This window comes from Emydura macquarii, unplaced genomic scaffold (assembly GCF_026122565.2).
Source record: "Emydura macquarii macquarii isolate MOO-44397 ecotype Brisbane River unplaced genomic scaffold, CSIRO-AGI_Emac_v2 contig_18, whole genome shotgun sequence".
Lineage (NCBI taxonomy): Eukaryota > Metazoa > Chordata > Testudines > Chelidae > Emydura > Emydura macquarii.
This window is the reverse complement of record NW_027130155.1, coordinates 5378491-5386851: the sequence shown is the minus strand read 5'-3', so window position 1 is coordinate 5386851 and position 8361 is coordinate 5378491.

Genomic DNA, 8361 nt, shown 5'->3' with positions numbered 1-8361 from the left:
ACAAGGAAGATGTTGTACTGTGAGCAGCTTCTCCACAGGGCCCTGCCCTCTCTTTCCATCCCTGTCAAGGGTCCAGGAAGTTATCAGATTGCAGTAATAACTAAGGCTCAGATTGGCAGTTGGGGAGGGAAAGATGGTAGTGCTCTTCCAAGTTCCCCCCCTCCCCGCGCCCCCGCATATTAATAGTGTTGATACGGGAGATTTGAAATACATTTTATTTCAACAACTTGTAAAATCAGACCATCTCCCCTGAAAGAACTCCTCTGGAACCTTCTTAGTGAGTGACATGGACTATCTTCTTCTTAGTTTTGTGTCAGTGGCTGCCAAAATCACCACCGGACATTTCAGATCATCACAGGCTTTCTCTGATGTATGTTTTCTCAATCTGGGTCTACATTTGAAAGCTATATTGTCAAAGCTATGTTGTTCAGTGCTGTGAAAAAGCCCCACCCCTGACTGACCCAGCTTTGCCACCATAACTCCCAGTGCAGATGCAGCTATGTTGGTAGAAGAATGCTTTGTTGATGTAGCTTATATTGTTCAGGGAGGTGATTTTCCTATACTGATAACAAAAGCACTTCCATTGGTGGAGGCTGTGTGTACATTACAGTGCTATGCTGGCATCATTTTTCTGGAATAGTCTCTATAGTGTAGACATACTCTTAGGCCTTGTCTACACTGGCTGCGGATTTTGGCAGTAGTCGACGGATGATACGCAAGCTATGCATAGGAGCTTGCATATTTCCCGTTGACTTCCTTAACATCTACTTCCTAACGTCTCCACTGTGCTGCACTGACGGGAAATGCCCTCCCGTCGATGCAGTGCTGCACTACTTGCTGGGGTGGATTTACAGAGTTGACTTCCGGGTTCGATTGAGCAAGTCTTTACTGCCGCTCAATCAAACCCACAAAATCGATCCTGCGCTGCTGGCGGTGCCGCCGGCAGTTTAGATATAGCCTCAGTGAAATTATCAAGAACGCAAAGAGGGCAAGGTAGGCAGTAGCAATTATTATTGTTTCTTTTTTTTTAATCAAGCGGCTTTCCCTTTTACAAGGATCATGATCTGTGTGTTCTCAAAATGTCACTCAACCACAATTTACGCAAGATCAGTGAGATCTGAATTGGAATAAGGAAGCTTTTGAAATATATGGTTGTGTGGCTGGGGCTTTTGAAAATTCACTGGCCTTGACTCCATCAGATGAGAGGTCCCTTTACTGCAAGTCATTGCTGCCAGTGTCTGTCATTATTGTAACAGTAAAAACACTGCGAATAGTTTAGATCTTGCAATTTCATGTCTGCAACTACAGAAATATTTCTTCTCTGAATTTTTCAGTCCATATAAAGCTCCATGACTTTACAATTACAGGGCCCAACCGTGCATTCACTGGACACCCAAAGCTCCCACTGAGGTCAGTGGAAGCAAAACTGAAGTGTTCGATCACATTACGCTTTCCTCTCGATCCTGTCCCCACTCTCCTGAATCCTTTGAATACTTAAAACTTTCACTAACTTCAGAGCAAATTAAGTGGCCTAGGCAATTACTGAGGGAGATCCTTGTTGCAAACAACATGGCCATTAGTTGGCAAACAGGAGGAGCAAAAAATGGAGGGGTGGGGGACGAGGAATCAATTATTTTTTGTCTAGGTCCAAATTTCTTCCTCAAGGTATAGTCAAGGTCCGGAATTCAGAGAAAATAATATAAAAATAATAACAATAATGATGATAATAAGTAAATAAAAAGATTTCATGATCCATTCAAAAGCATCTGGTGGTCCGGATTTGACTTGCAGTCGGCTATTGACTACCCCTGCAATGAAGTTTTGCAAGGAAGTTCTCCAGGTGACAGGAGAGCAACCATGTGACCTTCGGGGTGAGTGTTTGTCTGTCTGTTATGTGCTTGCTTGCTTGCCTTGTGCCTGCTTGATGGAAGTTTATAGTGTGGCCTGTTTGGGGGACTGTGTGCTAGGCAAGCTTGAGAGCTCCTTAATAAGGCTCTAGCCTGCTATCCTTTGGTCACTAATCCTGTTAGGGTCCCTTGACATGGTGATGGCACTAATTCAGAGAGAAAAGGGAAGAACACTTAATAAGAGATTAAAGTCCAGGACCACCATGATAGCATTTTCTGAAATGCTTCCAGTGCCATGTGCAAAGTCAGTTACACCGGCAGAACTGCAGGGTCTCAATGTGAGAGGATGGTGTTGGAAGGAGGGATTTAGGTTTATTTGGAAATGGGGAACCTTTTGGGAAAGGAGGAGCCTGTACAGAAAGAATGGGCTCCACTGAAAGCAAAATGAAACTAGATTGATGACATTTAAAATTAAAAAGGTTGTAGAGGAGTTTTTAAACTAGGGCTGGGGGAAAGCTGATGGGGTGGAGGAGCACACAGTTTGGACAGACACATCCCTTAAGTGAAGATTTATTTAAGGGGATACTCTATATCTCAGTAAAGAGGAGAGGATAGAAGTTGATAAGGTACAGGTAGGCACTGAAAAGAAACAGTCAGACAAAAAAAAAGTCGCATTCAATTACATAACATGAAAGCAGACAACTAAATATTGACAAATGTTATAAGTACTCTCATACAAATGCAAGAAGTCTAAATCTTAAGATGGGGGAACTTGAATGCCTGGTATTAAATTAGGATATTGATATAATAGACATCACAGAAACTTGGTGGAATGATGATAATCAATGGGACACAGTAATATCAGTACAAAATATATAGGAATGACAGAGTAGGTCATGCTAGTGGGAGAGTGGCACTATATGTGAAAGAAAGCATAGAGTCAAATATAGTAAAAATTTTAAATGAATCAAACAGTACCATAGAGTCTCTGTGGATAGAAATTCTATGCTTGAATAATAAGAGTATACCAACCACCTGCCCAGGATGGTGATGGTGACTGTGAAATGCTCAGAGAGATTAGAGAGGCTACGAAAACAGAAAACCCAATAATCATGGGAGATTTCAACTATCCTCGTATTGACTGGATACATATCACCTCAGGATGGGGTACAGAGAGATGCTATTAATTGTTTCTTAGGGCAGCTCGTCCTGGAACCCACAAGGGGATAGGCAATTCTTGATTTAATCTTAAGTGGCACACAGGATCTGGCCCAAGAGGTGAATATAGCTGAACTGCTCACCATTGGTTTAACTCAGTATGGCCGTTCTTGTCATAGAGTTCAATAAGAGAGGATCAGGTTCCTTGTTAGGAATATCTTTTGCTCAGGAATTTGTCTTAAAATTAAGCATAACTCTTCAGTATCATAGGAGAGCATGGAAATGCTGCTATATGCAGAATTGCCAGTTCCCACTACAAACCCCAGCGTTCAGATGGTTTTAATTTTATATCTCAAATTTAAATTTAATCTGGAACTTCATATTTTAAGTGTCCATCCAGTACATTTTTATATATTAAAACATTTTAAAGTTTGCTTGTTATTAAGAGTTCACTTGCAAAATATTTTTTCATAATTTCAAAACTGTATTTTTGCTTGTGGTTGGATCTCTTATCAAAATATTTTTCCTCATTTGTGTACACATACCAAATTGTTGTAGAGTTGTTCCCAAATGCATTGATGTGTATTTCTTTGTTTGTGATGTTTGTATTTTATTTTTATTTTTCCTCCCATTTTGAATAGAAGCATTTGTTTGGAAACGCCCTCATTTGTTAAAAGACAGATTTGTGTGTGTATTTGTAATGTGTATATACAATAAATAATGTAGGGCCTACTAAACATAACAGGGAGACTCCAGTTTTTTGGCTTTTAAAAGCTTTTCTATGCTTCCATAGTCAAAATGATGCCTAGTTAGTTCTGTGTTGTTATACTGCTGTAGCTGCAGACTTTCAACAGTATCTGCAGTGTAAAACCATCGTTTTAGCATGTAGCAGAGCAGCTTCTGTGCACATGCAGTCAGTAATTCTGAAAGGTTTTTAGCAGGTCTTGGTACTCAGGTGTGGCACTTCTCAGTGTGTGATCCACTGAGTAGGATTTTACAGTGTAATCAATAATAGCTGAGAAGGAAAGGTTAGTGTTGTCAGTTGTTGGTTTTGTGTGTGTGTGTGTTTCTCTCTGTGTGCTGTCCTGGCTCTGGCCAGGTAGCTGGACCAGCAGATCTACATCAAACTGTCCAGAAAGACTACAGACTTGGTTCAGTGGTGAAGGCGCTAGCCCAGGTTTATTGAAGACAAAGCACGGTACCAGCACCCCATAGACTCTACAAGGACACTAGTATGTGTATACCCATGACAATGGATCGATCAGCTCAGTCAGTGGTGGGATCTTCCATTGCCCCCTCGGTCAGACGAAGACACTCCTCCTATGACCCCTTCTTTTAGACACTGATACAAACAAGTTACGTAGTACCCTTATGATGTGGTTAGTGACACCCTACATCTTGTACCTGTTGGTTCAAACAAAACATCTCCATCCATTATTCTGTCATCCTGTCCTTATCTTTAGGAGTGGTCAGTGTCCTTATAATATCTTCAGGGAGTGTGTTTATACCATAACTTTGTATCAGGCTGTTCTTGTACTACCTTCCTGAAATGTGTTTATGAGAATACCTAATGCCTAGTATTACTTAGGAGTGCTAATGTTTTATCAACACCAGCCATGTACTTGCCAAGTTCATGTTTTGGATGTGAACTTGTAAGCAGGTGTTTGCTTTATAGCAGGGCCTGACTTTTACTCATAGGATGACTTTTGCTGAATATGGTTCAGGCCTCAGGCCTTGTACCAGGCCCCATGCTTCAGGCTCTCTCTTTTTACTACAATTAAGTCAATAATGTTAAGTGTGTCTTAAGTTTGTTGTTCAGAATCCCTGAAATATACCCAACCACAATAGAATAAGCTAAAGATGGCATCTGATAGTTAAATTAAGTCCTATTTATACTACATCACAGCTGGACCAGTCAGGGGAATCAGTTACAAGATACTTAAAACTTGCATTGTAGTTTGGATTTAGCTGTGTCCTTTTAACAGTGCTAAAAGCTTTATTTTTGTACCCAGTTCCTGTGATTTGACTTTAATTTAGTACATGGGGGGCCTTCAAAGGTCTTTGCTTTTGTGGGGCAAATTCTGCTCTTATTTCACACATGAACTCTATTCAAATTAGTAAAAACAACGAGAGTCCTATAGCACTTTAAATTCTAACAAATTTAATTTCTGCAGGCATAAGCTTTCGTGGGCTGTAACCCACTTTGTCAGATGTAAGGAATAGAAATCAGATAGGAGGTATATATATATATACATCCAAGGGTAAGGAACAACAATGGGGAAGAAGTAGGTATAACTTCCCTCTGACGAAGTGGGTTACAGCCCACGAAAGCTTATGCAGAAATTAAATTTGTTAGTCTTTAAAGTGCTACAGGACTCTCGTTGTTTTTGCTGTATACAGACTAACATGGCTACCCCTCTGGAACTATTCAAATTAGTGGAATCATTTCAGATTTAGTGGTGTAGCTGAAATCAGAACTTGGCCCTTAAGATTTAAGTCAGACCCTTCCAGCCAAACTCTGCCTATGCTACCCCAGGGAAGTCAATGCAATTGCATGGAGTGAACATGAGGGCAGAATGTGCCATGTAATTGGATAAGAACCTTGTTGTGTTTTTGTGGTTTATTATGTGTGCTGTGGTATGGGGGGGAGAGAGAAATAACAACCTACCTAAAAATAAGAGTGGAACAATGTGCTGTTTGTAGCACTAGAGCATGGTTTTGTCTAAATCCATTAATAGACATTAATTTAAAAACATGTTACTATATTTAAGCAGGATCCAGTTTGCAAATGTTCAGATGTAGCTTTTTCATTTTTTTCTACCAAACACTCCTGCTAAATAACTAACCCAGATAACACTTTTTTAAAAGACTTTTTGAATCTGACTGAAGTAAATGGGAACTCAGCACCACTCTAAATCAGGTCCTAAGCCAGTTGGGTAGGTACCAAAAGAACATGCAAGTTTCCACTTGGTCACACTGGCTTTTGAAGACAAAGACGCGTGGAAAGGTTAACCCACCTTGACACAAAATAGTACAATACACGCCAGTGCCTAAAGGGCTCGATAAGCCCATAGTGACCATTGTTTACAGAAAAAAGGTGATTCATAAAGCAGTTCATGAAAAAAACAAGAGCAAAAAAGGATACAGACTATTGGAAACAGCTTTTCATACATCAGATAGATGGATGTAAACAAAACAGAGTAAACAGGTATCTAAATAACCCGAGGGAATTAGATCCAGAGCAATACAACATGCTGTGCTGCATACAGTGTAATGTAAGTTTCTGGGAGTACCTTTAAGTATACTTTCACATGTTTATTACATATAAGTAAAGAAAATATCATTTATGGCAAGAAGGTAGCGGATATACAATCTATCTGCAAACACGCCTTTCCTTGTAGGCATATGAATGTATTTTTTGTTTTAGCCAATATTACTGACTTTTTAAAAAATAATAGCTTCCATGTTTCATATACGATACTACTGTATAGTCTAAGGATGGAAACATTTAAATATGATTACAAAGAAAAAAATACAGGCAATATAGGCTACACAGGTGTACCCAAAATTTTCTGTGCATTTGGTAATTTGAGACATTGCATTTTATAGGATTATGATGCCATAGTGGGGGAGAGAATATTGAATTTCAAAGCGTTACTGGAAAAAAGCATTTTTTTGCTAGGCTTGTGCATAGGGGAACGTGCACAGTTAGGATTCCCAACTCTTGTCACCAGTACTTGGATGGTCTTTGTTGCAGATGGGATATGAAGCCTAGGTAAAATCAAAGTCTTGTTTTGCTTTGGGAAATGTAGCTGGCTTGTTCCAAAGGGATGAGGGCTTCTGTAACCTACATTTATTAGATATTGTAGGGGGTCTTCAGATCTGCATGGCCTTCAGAAGGGTCATATGGGTGAGTTTAAAGAGATACCATCAATTTCAATTATCATAATTAGTGGTGCAAACATTTCAGAAGGGATATTAATGCTAGTGTGCCAGGGTTTAAGGTTCAAAATCAGAGAGCAGGATGAGACCTATGTGGTGGGCAGATTATCCCACCTCTGCCCACTGCAGGGCTCTTCTGAAGCATCTGATGCTATTCACTGCCAGAGACAGCGTACTGGACTAGATGGACTGTGGGTCTGATCCGGTCTGGCAATTCCTATGTTTCTAATTTTAAAATAGCAGCTACTCTCTGCATCTTTTTACTGGCTGTTATCTAAAATTAGTGTAAATGATTGTGCCTGGAAGGGGGAAAATTTCCCCGTTTGCTTACATTGTGCATTTGACAGTAATTGAGTCAGTTCTGTTATTTCCTATGGATAGTTAGCCAGCTTTCCATTTATTTGTGTGATCTTTCACACAGCAATAGAGAAGAGAAAAATAGTTAAAAAGCGAACAAACAATCCCCTGCCCCCAAAAACCATGGTTATAAAACCACAGGAACCGGCAGGGGGACTCAGGTAGGCGTAGTGCCTGAAACTACTTTCAAACTCCTATTTTGTGGCTTACAGTACCTTTTTGTCCACTAGTATTTCTTTACAAAGACGGTTTATTTTTTAGATTGCAGGGAGATTGGCTTGTATGTGTAGAGACAGTGTCCACTATGTTTTGAAATGCTTTCAGAACTTTCTCCTGTATTAAAGCTGGGCTGTTAATATTGGGCCATAATCTTTGTATCTTTGGGTGTGCAGTGGCCTAGTTCTTAGGATACAGGACTAGGAGTCAGAAGGCCTGAATTCTAGCCCCAGCCACATCACTTTGTTATTCAGACTGTGGGCAAATCACTTGGTTTCTCCATGACGTAGTTTCCTTATCTGAAAAACAGAAAAATTATACTCGTTCTTTGTAGAACACGGGAGGGAGAGTGTGGGTGAAAATTCAGTATTATAAATGGTAATTAATGATGTATGTACCATCTCTCCTGGCTGGGTGGTGACCATTGCTGTCTTTTTTCTAAATTGCTTTCTAATTCACAATCTCTGGGTAATTGTTGGATATTGAAGCTGCACAGCTAGGTGATATGTAAAGATGTCTGGTCTGGTTCATTCCCTCCTCTAAACTCTGATAAAAGTTGTTCATGGTTACTTTATTTTTCAAGATGCCTCAGGGGATGGCAATATTTAGGTTCAATATTGTGTGGTAAGCTTGTGTGTGTGTGTGTGAGTGTGTGAGAGAGAGGAGGAAAAGAATTATCTGGCAAGTTTGATATGTGAACAGCTATAAGTATCCTATTAAAAGTGCTTTGCACACCCATAGTACCTCCTGGCCAAGGATGTCTAAGTGCCCGGTAAACCTTAGCCTCACAACACAGTTAGGAAGCAGACATATTACCCCCCCACCCCACGTTACAAATGGC